An 18301-nucleotide genomic window follows, 5' to 3' on the forward strand; every position below is an offset into this window, starting at 1 on the left:
TCTCTCCCCCCACCATTGCAGCCCCCCTCTCTCTCCCCCCACCCCACCATTGCAGCCCCCTCTCTCTCCCACCATTGCATGCCCCCTCTCCCACACCATTGCAGCTCCCTCTCTCTCTCCCATCATTGCAGCCCCCTCTCTCTCTCCCACCATTGCAGCCCCCCTCTCTCTCCCACCATTGCAGCCCCTCTCTTCCTCCCACCATTGCAGCCCCCTCTCTTCCTCCCACCATTGCAGCCCCCTCTCTTCCTCCCACCATTGCAGCCCCCTCTCACTCTCTCTCTCTCTCTCTCTCTCTCTCTCTCTCTCTCTCTCTCTCTCTCTCTCTCTCACCATTTCAGCCCCTTCTCTCTCCCACCATTGCAGCCCCCATCTCTCCCACCATTGCAGCCCATCTCTCTCTCCCTCCCACCATTGCAGCCCCCTCTCTTCCTCCCACCATTGCAGCCCTCTCTCTCTCCTACCATTGCAGCCCCCCCCCCCTCTCTCTCTCTCTCTCTCTCTCACCATTTCAGCCCCCTCTCTCTCCCACCATTGCAGCCCCCATTTCTCCCACCATTGCAGCCCATCTCTCTCTCCCTCCCACCATTGCAGCCCCTCTCTCTCCCATCACTGCAGCCCCCCTCTCTCTCTCTCTCTCTCACTATTGCAGCCCCTTTCTCTCACCATTGCAGCCCTCTCTCTCTCTCTCTCTCTTACTATTTCAGCTCCCCTCTCAACCACTATTGCAGCCCCTCTCTCTCTCCCACCATTGCAGCCCCCCCTCTCTCACACACTATAGCAGCACTTCTCTCTCTCACCATTGCAGCCCCCCCTCTCTCTCTCTCTCTCTCTCTCACTATTGCAGCCCCTTTCTCTATGTCTCATCACTGCAGACCCTCTCTCTCTCACCACTGCAGCCCCTCTATCTCTCATCATTGCAGCCCCTTTCTCTCTCTCTCTCTCTCTCTCTCACACACACACAATTGTAGCCCCTCTCTCTCTCTATTGCAGCTCCTCTCTCTCACTATTGCATCCCCTCTCTCTTCCACCATTGCAGCCCCCCCCCTCTCTCTCTCTCTCTCTCTCTATTGCAGCTCCTCTCTCCCTCCAACCATTGCAGTCCCTCTCTCTTTCTATTGCAGCTCCTCTCTCTCACTATTGCAGCACCTCTCTCTCTCTCACTATTGCAGCACCTCTCTCTCTCACTATTGCAGCCCCTCTCTCTCTCTCTCTCTCTCTCTCTCTCTCTCTCACTATTGCAGCCCCTTTCTCTCTGTCTCACCACTGCAGCCCCACTCTCTCACCACTGCAGCCCCAATATATCTCACCATTGCAGCCGCTTTCTCTCTCTCTCACTATTGCAGCCCCTTTCTCTCTCCTACCATTGCAGCCCCCCCCCCTCTCTCTCTCTCTCTCTCTCTCTCTCACCATTTCAGCCCCCTCTCTCTCCCACCATTGCAGCCCCCATCTCTCCCACCATTGCAGCCCATCTCTCTCTCCCTCCCACCATTGCAGCCCCCCTCTCTCTCCCATCACTGCAGCCCCCCTCTCTCTCTCTCTCACTATTGCAGCCCCTTTCTCTCACCATTGCAGCCCTCTCTCTCTCTCCCTCTCTCTTACTGTTTCAGCTCCCCTCTCAACCACTATTGCAGCCCCTCTCTCTCTCCCACCATTGCAGCCCCCCCCTCTCTCACACACTATAGCAGCACTTCTCTCTCTCACCATTGCAGCCCCTCCTCTCTCTCTCTCTCTCTCACACTATTGCAGCCCCTTTCTCTATGTCTCATCACTGCAGCCCCACTCTCTCTCTCACCACTGCAGCCCCTCTATCTCTCATCATTGCAGCCCCTTTCTCTCTCTCTCTCTCTCTCTCTCTCTCTCTCTCACACACACACAATTGCAGTCCCTCTCTCTCTCTATTGCAGCTCCTCTCTCTCACTATTGCATCCCCTCTCTCTTCCACCATTGCAGCCCCCCCCCCTCTCTCTCTCTCTCTCTCTCTCTCTCTCTCTCTCTCTCTCTCTATTGCAGCTCCTCTCTCCCTCCCACCATTGCAGCCCCCCTCTCTCTCCCATCACTGCAGCCCCCCTCTCTCTCTCTTACTATTGCAGCCCCTTTCTCTCACCATTGCAGCCCTCTCTCTCTCTCTCTCTCTCTCTCCCTCTCTCTTACTATTTCAGCTCCCCTCTCAACCACTATTGCAGCCCCTCTCTCTCTCCCACCATTGCAGCCCCCCCTCTCTCTCACACACTATAACAGCACTTCTCTCTCTCACCATTGCAGCCCCCCCCCTTCTCTTTCTCTCTCTCTCTCACTATTGCAGCCCCTTTCTCTATGTCTCATCACTGCAGCCCCTCTCTCTCTCACCACTGCAGCCCCTCTATCTCTCATCATTGCAGCCCCTTTCTCTCTCTCTCTCTCTCTCTCTCACACACACAATTGTAGCCCCTCTCTCTCTCTATTGCAGCTCCTCTCTCTCACTATTGCATCCCCTCTCTCTTCCACCATTGCAGCCCCCCCTCTCTCTCTCTCTCTCTCTCTCTCTCTCTCTATTGCAGCTCCTCTCTCCCTCCAACCATTGCAGTCCCTCTCTCTTTCTATTGCAGCTCCTCTCTCTCACTATTGCAGCACCTCTCTCTCTCTCACTATTGCAGCCCCTCTCTCTCTCTCTCTCTCTCTCTCTCTCTCTCACTATTGCAGCCCCTTTCTCTCTGTCTCACCATTGCAGCCCCACTCTCTCACCACTGCAGCCCCAATATATCTCACCATTGCAGCCGCTTTCTCTCTCTCTCACCATTGCAGCCCCCTCTCTCTCCTACCATTGCAGCCCCCCTCTCTCTCTCTCTCACCATTTCAGCCCCCTCTCTCTCCCACCATTGCAGCCCCCATCTCTCCCACCATTGCAGCCCATCTCTCTCTCCCTCCCACCATTGCAGCCCCCCTCTCTCTCCCATCACTGCAGCCCCCCTCTCTCTCTCTCTCACTATTGCAGCCCCTTTCTCTCACCATTGCAGCCCTCTCTCTCTCTCCCTCTCTCTTACTATTTCAGCTCCCCTCTCAACCACTATTGCAGCCCCTCTCTCTCTCCCACCATTGCAGCCCCCCCCTCTCTCTCACACACTATAGCAGCACTTCTCTCTCTCACCATTGCAGCCCCCCCCCCTCTCTCTCTCTCTCTCTCTCTCTCTCTCTCTCACACCATTGCAGCCCCCCCCCCCTCTCTCTCTCTCTCTCTCTCTCTCTATTGCAGCTCCTCTCTCCCTCCAACCATTGCAGTCCCTCTCTCTTTCTATTGCAGCTCCTCTCTCTCACTATTGCAGCACCTCTCTCTCTCTCACTATTGCAGCACCTCTCTCTCTCACTATTGCAGCCTCTCTCTCTCTCTCTCTCTCTCTCTCTCTCTCTCTCTCTCTCTCTCTCACTATTGCAGCCCCTTTCTCTCTGTCTCACCACTGCAGCCCCACTCTCTCACCACTGCAGCCCCAATATATCTCACCATTGCAGCCGCTTTCTCTCTCTCCCACCATTGCAGCCCTCTCTCTCTCCTACCATTGCAGCCCCCCCCTCTCTCTCTCTCTCTCTCTCTCTCTCTCACCATTTCAGCCCCCTCTCTCTCCCACCATTGCAGCCCATCTCTCTCTCCCTCCCACCATTGCAGCCCCCCTCTCTCTCCCATCACTGCAGCCCCCCTCTCTCTCTCTCTCTCACTATTGCAGCCCCTTTCTCTCACCATTGCAGCCCTCTCTCTCTCTCTCTCCCTCTCTCTTACTGTTTCAGCTCCCCTCTCAACCACTATTGCAGCCCCTCTCTCTCTCCCACCATTGCAGCCCCCCCCTCTCTCACACACTATAGCAGCACTTCTCTCTCTCACCATTGCAGCCCCCCCCCCTCTCTCTCTCTCTCTCTCTCTCACACTATTGCAGCCCCTTTCTCTATGTCTCATCACTGCAGCCCCTCTCTCTCTCACCACTGCAGCCCCTCTATCTCTCATCATTGCAGCCCCTTCCTCTCTCTCTCTCTCTCTCTCTCTCTCTCTCTCTCACACACACACAATTGCAGTCCCTCTCTCTCTCTATTGCAGCTCCTCTCTCTCACTATTGCATCCCCTCTCTCTTCCACCATTGCAGCCCCCTCTCTCTCTCTCTCTCTCTCTCTCTCTCTCTCTATTGCAGCTCCTCTCTCCCTCCCACCATTGCAGCCCCCCTCTCTCTCCATCACTGCAGCCCCCCTCTCTCTCTCTCTTACTATTGCAGCCCCTTTCTCTCACCATTGCAGCCCTCTCTCTCTCTCTCTCTCTCTCTCCCTCTCTCTTACTATTTCAGCTCCCCTCTCAACCACTATTGCAGCCCCTCTCTCTCTCCCACCATTGCAGCCCCCCCCTCTCTCTCACACACTATAACAGCACTTCTCTCTCTCACCATTGCAGCCCCCCCCCTTCTCTTTCTCTCTCTCTCTCACTATTGCAGCCCCTTTCTCTATGTCTCATCACTGCAGCCCCTCTCTCTCTCACCACTGCAGCCCCTCTATCTCTCATCATTGCAGCCCCTTTCTCTCTCTCTCTCTCTCTCTCTCTCTCTCTCTCTCTCTCTCTCTCTCTCTCTCTCTCTCTCACACACACACACAATTGTAGCCCCTCTCTCTCTCTATTGCAGCTCCTCTCTCTCACTATTGCATCCCCTCTCTCTTCCACCATTGCAGCCCCCCCTCTCTCTCTCTCTCTCTCTCTCTCTCTCTCTCTCTCTCTCTCTCTATTGCAGCTCCTCTCTCCCTCCAACCATTGCAGTCCCTCTCTCTTTCTATTGCAGCTCCTCTCTCTCACTATTGCAGCACCTCTCTCGCTCTCACTATTGCAGCACCTCTCTCTCTCACTATTGCAGCCCCTCTCTCTCTCTCTCTCTCTCACTATTGCAGCCCCTTTCTCTCTGTCTCACCACTGCAGCCCCACTCTCTCACCACTGCAGCCCCAATATATCTCACCATTGCAGCCGCTTTCTCTCTCTCCCACCATTGCAGCCCCTTTCTCTCTCTCTCACCATTGCAGCCCCTTTCTCTCTCTCTCTCGCCATTGTAGTCCCTCTTTCTCACCACTGCAGCCCCAATATATCTCACCATTGCAGCCGCTTTCTCTCTCTCCCACCATTGCAGCCCTCTCTCTCTCCTACCATTGCAGCCCCCCCCCTCTCTCTCTCTCTCTCTCTCTCTCTCTCTCACCATTTCAGCCCCCTCTCTCTCCCACCATTGCAGCCCCCATCTCTCCCACCATTGCAGCCCATCTCTCTCTCCCTCCCACCATTGCAGCCCCCCTCTCTCTCCCATCACTGCAGCCCCCCCTCTCTCTCTCTCTCTCTCACTATTGCAGCCCCTTTCTCTCACCATTGCAGCCCTCTCTCTCTCTCTCTCTCCCTCCCTCTCTCTTACTGTTTCAGCTCCCCCCTCAACCACTATTGCAGCCCCTCTCTCTCTCCCACCATTGCAGCCCCCCCCTCTCTCACACACTATAGCAGCACTTCTCTCTCTCACCATTGCAGCCCCCCCCTCTCTCACACACTATAGCAGCACTTCTCTCTCTCACCATTGCAGCCCCCCCCCCCTCTCTCTCTCTCTCTCACACTATTGCAGCCCCTTTCTCTATGTCTCATCACTGCAGCCCCTCTCTCTCTCACCACTGCAGCCCCTCTCTCTCTCACCACTGCAGCCCCTCTCTCTCTCACCACTGCAGCCCCTCTATCTCTCATCATTGCAGCCCCTTTCTCTCTCTCTCTCTCTCTCTCTCTCACACACACACAATTGCAGTCCCTCTCTCTCTCTATTGCAGCTCCTCTCTCTCACTATTGCATCCCCTCTCTCTTCCACCATTGCAGCCCCCCTCTCTCTCTCTCTCTCTATTGCAGCTCCTCTCTCCCTCCCACCATTGCAGCCCCCCTCTCTCTCCCATCACTGCAGCCCCCCTCTCTCTCTCTCTTACTATTGCAGCCCCTTTCTCTCACCATTGCAGCCCTCTCTCTCTCTCTCTCTCCCTCTCTCTTACTATTTCAGCTCCCCTCTCAACCACTATTGCAGCCCCTCTCTCTCTCCCACCATTGCAGCCCCCTCTCTCTCACACACTATAGCAGCACTTCTCTCTCTCACCATTGCAGCCCCCCCCCTTCTCTTTCTCTCTCTCTCTCACTATTGCAGCCCCTTTCTCTATGTCTCATCACTGCAGCCCCTCTCTCTCTCACCACTGCAGCCCCTCTATCTCTCATCATTGCAGCCCCTTCCTCTCTCTCTCTCTCTCTCTCTCTCTCACACACACACAATTGTAGCCCCTCTCTCTCTCTATTGCAGCTCCTCTCTCTCACTATTGCATCCCCTCTCTCTTCCACCATTGCAGCCCCCCCCCTCTCTCTCTCTCTCTCTCTCTCTCTCTCTCTCTCTCTCTCTATTGCAGCTCCTCTCTCCCTCCAACCATTGCAGTCCCTCTCTCTTTCTATTGCAGCTCCTCTCTCTCACTATTGCAGCACCTCTCTCGCTCTCACTATTGCAGCACCTCTCTCTCTCACTATTGCAGCCCCTCTCTCTCTCTCTCTCTCTCACTATTGCAGCCCCTTTCTCTCTGTCTCACCACTGCAGCCCCACTCTCTCACCACTGCAGCCCCAATATATCTCACCATTGCAGCCGCTTTCTCTCTCTCCCACCATTGCAGCCCCTTTCTCTCTCTCTCACCATTGCAGCCCCTTTCTCTCTCTCTCTCGCCATTGTAGTCCCTCTTTCTCACCATTGCAGCCCCTCTCTCATGGATTTCTTTCTTTTTAAAAAAAAAGTGAACTTATGTATTATAATAAAATAATATACTGTAAATATTAATAACATGTGAATGTATTTATTATAATAATTAATAAAAACATTTTTCAGGTAAAAAAATGTGCATTTATATATATCTTTTTGCCTGTTCTCTCTGCATTGATCTCTTGTATCATGTCCGCAGTCTCTGACCATCTCTTGCATCATGTCCGCAGTCTCTGACCATCTCTTGCATCATGTCCGCAGTCTCTGACCATCTCTTGTATCATGTCCGCAGTCTCTGACCATCTCTTGTATCATGTGAAGTTTGCAGTCTCTGACTGAGGGAGTTTGGAGAGGAGTCAAGAGTGGAAGTGTCGCTGGGATGGGGATCATGGGAGAAGTCAGAGGTGTGTGGACTGTGGAAAGAAGACTATTGGAAAACCAAAGCCACCAAGCTGGATCCAACTGACTGATCCCTGCACGGTGCACCTAAAAGGAGGTCAGTGACAGCGCTGCAAGGCCAGCCTGGGGGGGGGGGGGTCACTGATGTAAGGGGGAGTTAATACAATAATGTAAAGGGACACTGATATAAAGGTTACCCCCTCATATCAGTAACCCCCCCCCCTTTACTAACTTTTTTGCAGTGCTTTTCGGGGGGCAGTGGGTTCACTAAATTATCACAAATGTTTACTAAATTGATTTGGGGATTAAAGAAAGAGGCACAGATGGGGATTGAACCCATGATCTTTGGTTTACGAGACCAACACCTTACCACTTGGCCACTGCGCCACCATATAGATTTTTTTTCCAAGACACAAGATTAGATTCCGAGGCTCTAATTGGCTTTAAAAAGGTTAGGCTTGCGGTGCAGAACCCACCCACTTGTGACACTAGCAAATGAATATTTGCTATTTTCTTCCGGCCTCTTCTACCAGTCAATCAGGACAGGAGGTGGATTGTGATGGCTGGGAGAAGAAGCCGAGGAATCCGCGGTGCCGCGATCTGGGGGGGGTGTGTTTGCCGCCCCCCCCCCCCCCAAAAAAGTTTACCACCAGCCGCCGCCGTATAAAAAGAAATAGCAAAAACGATAAGTTACATTACAGGTTATTTTCATGATTAACAGACACAAGTCTCTAAGACACACCCCCTCTCTCTCTGTTCAGGACGCAAAATCTGTGTGGTTCAGTGTGAACTTATTTCCTCACAATTGGAGTAAATTCATGTCATCAGAGACACAAGGCCCGGTAATGTGGTCCACTCACTTATCACAAATGTTTATAATACTCAGTACATTGGAATTAGAGAAACAGGCACAGATGGGGATCAAACCCATGACCTTTGGTTTACGAGACCAACGCCTTACTACTTGGCCACTGCGCCCTCTACAGGTGAGGTGGTTGTATGTCACAAGTTGTATTTGTATATATGACAATACAATGGGAATTTTCCATCTATTGTGTGATTCCATGTGTGATATTTAGTAATATTCTATTACTGGAAGAGATAAGAAATGTTGGGGGGGAGGGGTTATAGACACACAAGTATCACACAGAGGATGTTCCTGTATCTGTGAAGTTATTTCCTTACAGGTCGTCTTCACCATAAGTGATGTTTATGTGGTTCACTAAATTATCACAAATGTTTATTACATTACAGAACCAGGCACAGATGGGGATTGAACCCATGATATTTGGTTTACGAGACCAACGCCTTACCACTTGGCCACTGTACCACCTACATGAGTCTGCCTTCCATCAAGTGTAGGGGAGTAGGGGAGAAGAGGAGTAGGGGAGAAGAGGAGTAGAGGAGTAGGGGAGAAGAGGAGTAGGGGAGTAGGGGAGAAGAGGAGTAGAGGAGTAGGGGAGAAGAGGAGTAGAGGAGTAGGGGAGAAGAGGAGTAGAGGAGAAGAGGAGTAGAGGAGTAGGGGAGAAGAGGAGTAGGGAAGAAGAGGAGTAGGGGAGTAAGGGAGAAGAGGAGAAGAGGAGTAGAGGAGAAGAGGAGTAGAGGAGAAGAGGAGTAGGGGAGTAGGGGAGAAGAGGAGTAGAGGAGAAGAGGAGTAGGGGAGTAGGGGAGAAGAGGAGTAGAGGAGAAGGGGAGTAGGGGAGAAGGGGAGTAGGGGAGAAGAGGAGTAGGGGAGAAGAGGAGTAGGGGAGTAGGGGAGAAGAGAAGTAGGGGAGAAGAGAAGTAGGGGAGAAGGGGAGTAATGGAGAAGAGGAGTAGGGGAGAAGAGGAGTAGGTGAGTAGGGGAGAAGAGGAGTAGGGGAGAAGAGGAGTAGGGGAGAAGGGGAGTAGGGGAGTAGGGGAGAAGAGCAGAAGAGGAGTAGGGGAGTAGGGGAGAAGAGGAGAAGAGGAGTAGGTGAGAAGAGGAGTAGGGGAGAAGAGGAGTAGAGGAGAAGAGGAGTAGGGGAGAAGAGGAGTAGGGGAGAAGAGGAGTAGGGGAGTAGGGGAGAAGAGGAATAGGGGAGAAGAGAAGTAGAGGAGTAGGGGAGAAGAGGAGTAGGGGAGAAGAGGAGTAGAGGAGTAGGGGAGAAGAGGAGTAGAGGAGTAGGGGAGAAGGGGGGTAATATGTCACCCTGTGAAAATGTAATGTTTCTTAAGTGGGAAAAAAGAGGTTCTGACAACATTTTGTACATGTGGATCAAAGGTTAAATTAGCATCAAATATCACCCCTAGATTTTTTCAACTTAGAAGTACAGTGGAACCTCGGATTGCGAGTAACGCGGTTAACGATCCTTTCACAATACGAGTGCTGTACTTCCTACAATCCTAACTCAGTTTGCGAGTGTGGTCTCACAAAACGAGCAGTATTCAGGCCAAAGCGGTGTGCAGTACCACGTTTGGCCTGAGGTGGGGAGCCAAACGGCGCCATTCGGAAATGCACGGAAAGGCCCGAGGACAGCTCGGCTGAAAATCTGTGTGGGGGGGAGGGGTTATAGACACACAAGTATCACACAGAGGATGTCCCTGTATCTGTGAAGTTATTTCCATACAGGTCGTCTTCACCATAAGTGATGTTTATGCGGTTCACTAAATCATCACAAATGTTTATTACATTACAGAACGAGGCACAGATGGGGATTGAACCCATGATCTTTGGTTTACGAGACCAACGCCTTACCACTTGGCCACTGCACCACCTATTGGTTAGTTGGCTTTACGTGGAAAAAAGATGTTCTGACAACATTTTGTACATGGGTTAAATTAGCATCAAATATCACCACTAGATTTTTTCAATTTAGAAGTACAGTGCCATCTATAGATAGACTATTAGGACTGGACTCATATAATTGATGGGGGTGCCAATAAACATGGCTTCACCTAATCAACTCGGGAATTGCAGAATGAGGCACAGATGGAACCCATGATCTTTGGTTTATGAGACCAACGCCTTGCCACTTAGCCACTGGCTAAGATTCAATGCATGAATAGTGATAGCTATGACTAAGCACTGTATGACAGTGTGAAACGCGTCGGCTGTGTTTTTCTGATTTCTGCTGTGACATGTTAGTTTTGTGACCTATTTTATTAAAAAGGAACGCTTTTTTGGAGTGCGGCTGTCCTAGTCTTCTTCATCCATTTTTACACTCCACCCACACATCACACAATGGGGCTTCAATCACATTCTTTTAGATAATGACATTCAGGTGAGTTAATTACTACTCATTACCCAGACGGTCTGGCTCTGCGACAAGTTTCCCTCACCTGTTACACAAAACACATTCCTTTACTAAACATAATTGACATGCTAATTCCCTACCCCTGAAAGGAGACATCTGACCTTTCAGACTTAATTAGTACAATGGACACAGAATGTAATCACAGCAAGATACTTTAATATCCCCTAGTAGCCAGCCAGGCTGACTCTCAGTTTCAATCCAGATCACCACAGTAGCAGACTTAGTTAGCATCTCAACAGTCTATTGACCTGGTGTGGGTCAGCATGAAATCACCTGTAATATGTCCAGATCTCCTGCAATATATGAATTATCAGTAATGTCCCATCTCATGTAATTTATAATTATTATTTCTCAGTCACCCTATGCCCAAAAGGGGCACAGGATGACCCTAGAACCATTAGTGAAGCTGGCACAGGAGTACCCCACATCCTTCAAAGATCTCTGGGTGTCACGGGCCATTCCGTTACACCCTGTATCTGTGAAGTTATTTCCTTACAGGTCGTCTTCACCATAACTGATGTTTATGCTGTACACTAAATGATCACAAATGTTTACTTAATTGAGTTGGAGAATGCAGAAACAGGCACAGATGGGGATTGAACCCATGATCTTCGGTTTTACGAGACCAACACCTTACCACTTGGCCACTGTGCCTCCTATTTGTTAGTTGGCTTTACGTGGAAAAAAGATTCTCCTGACAACATTTTGTACATGGGTTAAATTAGCATCAAATATCCCCACTAGATTTTTTCAATTTAGAAGTACAGAGCCATCTATAGATAGACTATTAGGACAGGACTCATATAATTGATGGGGGTGCCAATAAACATGGCTTCACCTAATCAACTCAGTTGGGAATTGCAGAATGAGGCACAGATGGAACCCATGATCTTTGGTTTATGAGACCAACGCCTTACCACTTGGCCACTGGCTAAGTCAGTGGCGGTGCGAGAGCAAGGGGGGGGGGCCGCGCTCAGGCACCCTCTATGGACGCACCGCCACTGTTTATAGCACTCAGTAGATTCGGTTTAAAGAAAGAGGCACAGATGGGGATTGAACCCATGATCTTTGGTTTACGAGACCAACGCCTTACCACTTGGCCACTGCGCCCTCTACAGGCCAAAAGTGTTTATTTTTAATCTCTAAGAACGCACACAAGTTATATTTGATCTTTATAGCCGGTCATTGATGGTGAACCTTGGCACCCCAGATGTTTTGGAACTACATTTCCCATAATGCTCCACTACACTGCAGATTGCATGAGCATCACGGGAAATGTAGTTCTAAAACATCTGGGGTGCCAAGGTTCGCCATCACTGGCCTAGGTCATCTTCATGTTGAGCAACAAGTCTTTTTTCCAGATCCTCAGAGAGTTCTTTGCCATGAGGTGCCATGTTGTCCTTCCAGTGACCAGTATGAGAGAGTGAGAGCGATAACACCAAATGTAACACACCTGCTCCCCATTCACACCTGAGACCTTGTAACGCTAACGAGTCACATGACACCGGGGAGGGAAAATGGCTAATTGGGCCCAATCTGGACAGTTTCACTTAGGGGTGTACTCACTTTTGTTGCCACCTTAATGGCTACAAGCGTGTGTACACAACTCCATCGGACAAAAGTCCAAGGTACAAACACACATGCTCCGAACCAATGCTAACCATAAGACAACATTAGCAGAAGTTGCCCAAACAGTGGCGCTAAAGAGCTGAAAAACCACATAGTTTCTTGTATGTTGGCCAACAAAGTTTTATCGTCTGTATGCAAAACAAGTTCACGACCAACGCCCTTCGCACAAAATTCCACAGATTTGTCCGTTGAAAATCCGATCGTGTGTACGAGGCTTAACACTGCTGTAGCCTAATTCTTGTAGTAAAGCCCCAGCCTTTGCTCTTTCTCTCCAGTACATTGGGGACTAGTCTTGCTCAGTATTATTGTCCTGTTACAGAGGTCAGGACTCTGTGCAAGCCAGTCAAGTTCCTCCACCCCAAACTCGCTCACCCATGTCTTTATGGACCTTGCTTTGTGCAACTGGTCCAAATCATTTGGTGGAGGGGGGATTATGGTGTGGGGGGGGAGGGAGGGTCATGGTGTGGGGGGGAGGGGGGTTATGGGGTTGTTTTTCAGGGGTTGGGCTTGGCCCCTTAGTTCCAGTGAAGGGGTCACTACAGGAAAACATTTTTTTTAGCTGAAATGACTGTTTACAGGGTATAGAGACATAATAGTTAACTGATTCCTTTTAAAAATGATTAAAAATAGATAAAAATCAATCATATAATGTGCCTGCAGTTTAGTTTCCTTTTTGCTGTTGTTTGCTGGTTCTCTGATGTACAGAGCTAGAGAGCCAATAGAGGGCAGTGAGCCAATAGAGGGCAGTGATACTTTGTCTAAAACCCCTCAGCACCAATCCAGTTTCGTTTTACACACAGTAATCACACCTCCTTGATTAGTCACCACAGTGAGAAATCTCCCAGTACTGTGGTGATCAGGAAACAGACAACCAGGAAGTGTCCAGAACAGAGAGGATTTACAGCAACTTCAAAGCAAAAACGAACAATGAGGACATGAAACCAGGACTGCAGTAAGGTAAAGGAAGCTATTTAGCTAAAAAAAAAAAAAATTCCTTTAGTGACCCTTTAACCACTTAAGCCCCGGACCATTTTGTTGCTAAATGCCCAGGCCAGGTTTTTCGATTCGGCACTGCGTCGCTTTTACAGACAATTGCGCGGTCGTGCGACATGACTCCCAAACAAAATTGGCGTCCTTTTTTCCCCACAAATAGAGCTTTCTTTCGGTGGTATTTGATCACCTCTGCGGTTTTTATTTTTTGCGCTATAAACAAAAATAGAGCGACAATTTTGAAAAAAATTCAATATTTTTTACTTTTTGCTATAATAAATATCCCTCAAAAACATATATAAATTTTTTTTTCCCTCAGTTTAGGCCGATACGTATTCTTCTACCTATTTTTGGGAAAAAAAACGCAATAAGCGTTTATCGGTTGGTTTGCGCAAAATTTATAGCGTTTACAAAATAGGGGATAGTTTTATTGCATTTTTATAAAAAAAAATTTTTTTACTACTAATGGCGGCGATCAGCGATTTTTTTCGTGACTGCGACATTATGGCGGACACTTCGGACAATTTTGACAAATTTTTGGGACCATTGTCATTTTCACAGCAAAAAATGCATTTAAATTGCATTGTTTATTGTGAAAATGACAGTTGCAGTTTGGGAGTTAACCACAGGGGGCGCTGTAGGAGTTAGGGTTCACCTAGTGTGTGTTTACAACTGTAGGGGGGTGTGGCTGTAGGACTGACGTCATCGATCGAGTCTCCCTATAAAAGGGATCACTCGATCGATGCAGCCGCCACAGTGAAGCATGGGGAAGCCGTGTTTACATACGGCTCTCCCCGTTCTTCAGCTCCGGGGGACCGATCCCGAGGGGGCGGCTAGAAACGAATAGCCACGCCCTCATCCCGGATCGCTCCCCGCGGGAACCCCACCGCCGCATGTACCGGGGGGGGGGGGTCCCGATCGGACCCCCAACCCGTGGAAAGGCGGGGACGTACATGTACGCCCATATGCCTGTACGTGCCATTCTGTGGACGTATATGTACATGCGGCGGGCGTTAACCGGTTAAGACGTCTTCATACCAAGACATTTTGGACAATTTCATGCTCCCAACTTTGTGGGAGGAGTTTGGGGACGGCCCCTTCCTGTTCCAACATGACTGCCCACCAGAGCACAAAGTAAGGTCCATAAAGACATGGATGAGCGTGTTTGGGGTGGAAGAACTTGACTGGCCCGCACAGAGTCCTGACCTCAACCCCCGATAGAACACCTTTGGGATGAGTGGAGACTGCGAGCCAGGCCTTCTCACCCAACATCAATGCCTGACCTCACAAATGCTCTTCTGGAAGAACGGTCAAACATTCCCATAGACACCCTCCTAAACCTTGTGGACGGCCTTCCCAGAAGAGGTGAAGCTGTTATAGCTGCAAAGGGCGGGGCCAACTCAATATTGAACCCTACGGACCAAGACTGGGATGCCATTAACCACTTCAATACCGGGCACTTACACCCCCTTCCTGCCCAGGCCAATGTTCAGCTTTCAGCGCTCTCACACTTTGAATGACAATTGCGCGGTCGTGCTACACTGTATCCAAACAGATTTTTTATCATTTTGTTCCCGCAAATAGAGCTTTCTTTTGGTGGGATTTGATCACTGCTCAGGTTTTTATTTTTTGCACAACAAATAAAAAAAAACAAAATGTTTTCTTTGTTTCTGTTATAACATTTTGTAAATAAGAACATTATCTCCTTCAATGACGGGCACTGATATGGCTGCACTGATGGGCACTGATAAGGTGGCACTGATGAGGTGGCACCAATGAGGTGGCACTGATGAGATAGCACTGATGGGCACTGATGATGGGCACTGATAGGCGGCACTACTGGGCACTGATAGTTGGCACTGATTGGCCCTGGTACTGAGGTGGTACTGGTCGGTACTTATGGGTGGCACAGATGGGCACTGAGGGACACTGATAGGTGGGCACTGATGGACACTGATGGATGGCACTGATGACACTGATGGGTGGCATTGCTGGGCATCACTGATCTGGAATTATGTATGAATGGTGCCAGTCAGTGCCCATTTGTGGGCACTGATTGACATATATTGGGCATGTGCGTGGCATCCCTGGTGGCCATGGGGGACGTACCTGGCCATCCACATGTTGGGGGCACTCCCTGGTGGTCCAGTGTGGGCATCCACGGTGGCTGCGCTGATAAACAATCCCCCCTGTCAGAAGAGCCACCGATCGGCTCTCCTCTACTTGCGTCTCTCAGACGTGAATGAGGAAAATACGATCAACGGCTCTTCCTGTTTACAACGTGATCAGCCGTGATTGGACACGGCTAATCACGTGGTAAAGAGCTTCCGTAACAAGCTCTTTACCGAGATCGGTGTAGCGGTGTGTAAAACTGAATCACTTCCCAGCCGCCATTCTGCTATAGGCCGGGCGGGAACTGGTTAAGGTTCATGTGTGTGTAAAGGCAGGCGTCCCAATACTTTTAGTCATATAGGCCCGGATTCAGAAACATCTGCCTATCTTTAGGCGGGTGTAGCGTATCTCATATACGCTATGCCGCCGTAACTTTGAGAGGCAAGTCCTGTATTCAGAAAGAACTTGCACCTAAAGTTACGGCGGCGTAGCGTATATTGGCCGGCGTAAGCCCGCGTAATTCAAAATAGACTGGTAGGGGGCGTGTTGTATGCTAATTAGCCGTGACCCCACGTAATTGACGTTCTTAACAAACGGCGCATGCGCTGTCCGTGAAAATATCCCAGTGCGCATGCTCCAAATTACGCCGCAAATAGTCAATGCTTTAGACGTGAACGTAACTTACGCACAGCCCTATTCGCGTACGACTTACGCAAACGACGCAAAATTCAACGCTGGCCCGACATCCATACTTAACATTGGCTACGCCTCATAGAGCAGGGGTAACTATACGCCGGAAAAAGCCTTACGTAAACGACGTAAAAAAATGCGCCGGGCGGATGTACGTTTCTGAATCGGGGTATCTCGCTAATTTGCATATTCAAGGCGGAAATCAACGGAAGCGCCACCTAGCGGCCAGCGTAAAATTGCACACAATTATATGCCGGCGTATGCTAGTTACGTCGGTGGAGGAAGCCTATTTTTTCAACGTATCTGCCTTTGAGAATCCGTGTAAAGATACGACGGCGCAGATTTGAAATTACGGTGGCGGATCTGGAGATATGCCGCCGTAAGTTGTATCTGAATCCGGCCCATAGTGTATATTGTGTTAGCTGTTTTTCTAGCTAAAATATTTGTATTTTTATCCATGCAGTTCTGAGATTAACACAGCTTTGCAACACAGCACAGCCCTGTCTAGCAGAGCAGAAGTCCTGATTATTTACTGCAGTTAAAGTGAAACTTAAAAGTAAAAGTTCTGCTTATCCTCCTCCTCCCCCCTCCTCCATCATTATTGTTTTTTTTTTCCTGGGAGTGGGTACCTTTTTATGACAGGTTCCCATTCCCACTTCCACATTCCTCTCCTATGCAAGAATTGTGGAAGTTTGGCTCGCTCCTCCCCGCCCGCCCGCAACCTCCTGGTGGAACACGTCAAATTGTTTTAATTTATTTTCTTTCTTTATTCTAATGACTATAGTTTCTCGTTAAGTAACAATTATAGTAGATTTTTGCTGCTTTCCTCCTAGCACACCAAACCCTCCTGTATCAGACACCTCAATACAAAGCATAGTTGAGAGCCCCCTATGTCTGAAAGGGAGCAGCTTCAGCTGTGATGTCATTATAGCGAACCTGGAGTGCTCTAGGAATCCTTTGTCATGTGATGTGGCATCCTAATGGAGGTGAGGGCTCACTGGGGGTGGCACGGCCACCTGACAGTTGATTTTTTTTTGTGTACCTCAATGCTGCCCTGTAACAGGAAAAAAGACTCAGGCAGCCATGGCACCCCCAGTGATCCCCCACCTGCTGCTTCAGTGAGAGTAGCCGCTTAGTGAGAGAGGAAGTCTCCTCCACTCTTCCACCTATCACTCTCCTTCTTTGAGAGAGCTTGGATGGATCTTTGAGGGTCGCTGATGGGAGAGCTCTCACTCTATCTCTCTATCTTTGGAAGGAAGGATGGAACGCAAAGATGTGGAGGGTGAAAGAGGTCCCTCATGGGGGACCTTGCTTCTCAAACAGAAAGAACTCTTAAATACTGGTAATGAATAATTTAGTTTATTTACCTTTTGGTAGTGAATGTTTTTACATACACATAACTAAAACCCTTTAATTGTACTTGGCAAAGATAATTTGGGATTTGGCTATTTTTAACTGCAGTATGAAATAATTATATTCCAAATATTAGGAGACATACACAAATTATGTTTGTCTTTAAAAAGCTAAATGCCAACAGTTGTACAATTGGTTTTAGGGTGATGTCTGTGAAAATAAATTATCTCTAAATTTAAATTAAGCTTGCCTGCATTGCAGAGCTTGTGCACAGTGTTCTTTGATCCGTACCATATAAGAAGTAGAAGAAAAGATCTGTTCGATTTGAGAAGAGATAACACAGTGTCAAAGTAAACAAACACCTAGAGTATGTGGAAATCACGGGAAGGTTATTTTACAAGTTACCAGGTTTTAAGTATACCAGGATGATTTAAATTAGAGCTGTGAATTTACCTTGTCATATAATGTCATTATTATCTGAACATTTAACCATCATGAATCTCTGATTGTAGAAGTATATCAATTATTTCTTTTATCACAAATTGTACATCATTTTAATTTTGCACTACATCTTTAGTTAATAAATATATATATTTTAAATATTCATTTGTGTTACTTGTCTTCAAAATAGCATGGATAAAATAATTGTGGATTTCTTGTTTTAAATAGTCTAGGAAATTATAATTCTCCCAAAGCACAGATTTATATATTTCCATAAATACAATAATATTTTATATTTCAGTATAGACATTCTGACAGTATATGTAGGCACTGCAGTGGGGATGGAAAGTTTGGGCACCCCAGGTAAAAATTTGGATTAATGTGCATAACAAAGCCAAGGAAAGATGGAAAAATCTCCAAAAGGCATCAAATTACAGATTAGACATTCTTATAATATGTCAAAAAAAACTTAGGGGTAGATTCACAGAGGATATACGCCGTCGTATCTCTGAGTCTGGCCGGTCGTATCTATGCACCTGATTCATAGAATCAGTTACGCATAGATTTCTATTAGATCCGACTGGCGTAAGTCTCTTACGCCGTCGGATCTTAACTGAATATTTACGCTGGCCGCTAGGGGCGTGTACGCTGATTTACGCCT

The 18301-nt window shown here is 48.6% G+C and overlaps 1 protein-coding gene and 4 non-coding genes across 5 annotated transcripts in view; 1 reads left to right on the top strand and 4 right to left on the bottom strand.

Moving 5' to 3' along the window:
- Positions 1 to 18301, top strand: part of LOC120924009 — a 742797-nt gene that overhangs the window by 544459 nt on the left and 180037 nt on the right. The gene's annotated exons all lie outside the window — the stretch shown is intronic.
- On the bottom strand, positions 7466 to 7537 carry TRNAT-CGU. Its single transcript has one exon. It is a non-coding gene; the product is annotated as a tRNA-Thr (tRNA).
- Positions 8409 to 8480, bottom strand: TRNAT-CGU. The gene has a single exon. It is a non-coding gene; the product is annotated as a tRNA-Thr (tRNA).
- TRNAT-CGU lies at positions 9812 to 9883 on the bottom strand. The gene has a single exon. It is a non-coding gene; the product is annotated as a tRNA-Thr (tRNA).
- Positions 11464 to 11535, bottom strand: TRNAT-CGU. The gene has a single exon. It is a non-coding gene; the product is annotated as a tRNA-Thr (tRNA).

This window comes from Rana temporaria, chromosome 1 (genome assembly GCF_905171775.1).
Source record: "Rana temporaria chromosome 1, aRanTem1.1, whole genome shotgun sequence".
In the NCBI taxonomy this organism is placed as follows: Eukaryota; Metazoa; Chordata; class Amphibia; order Anura; family Ranidae; genus Rana; species Rana temporaria.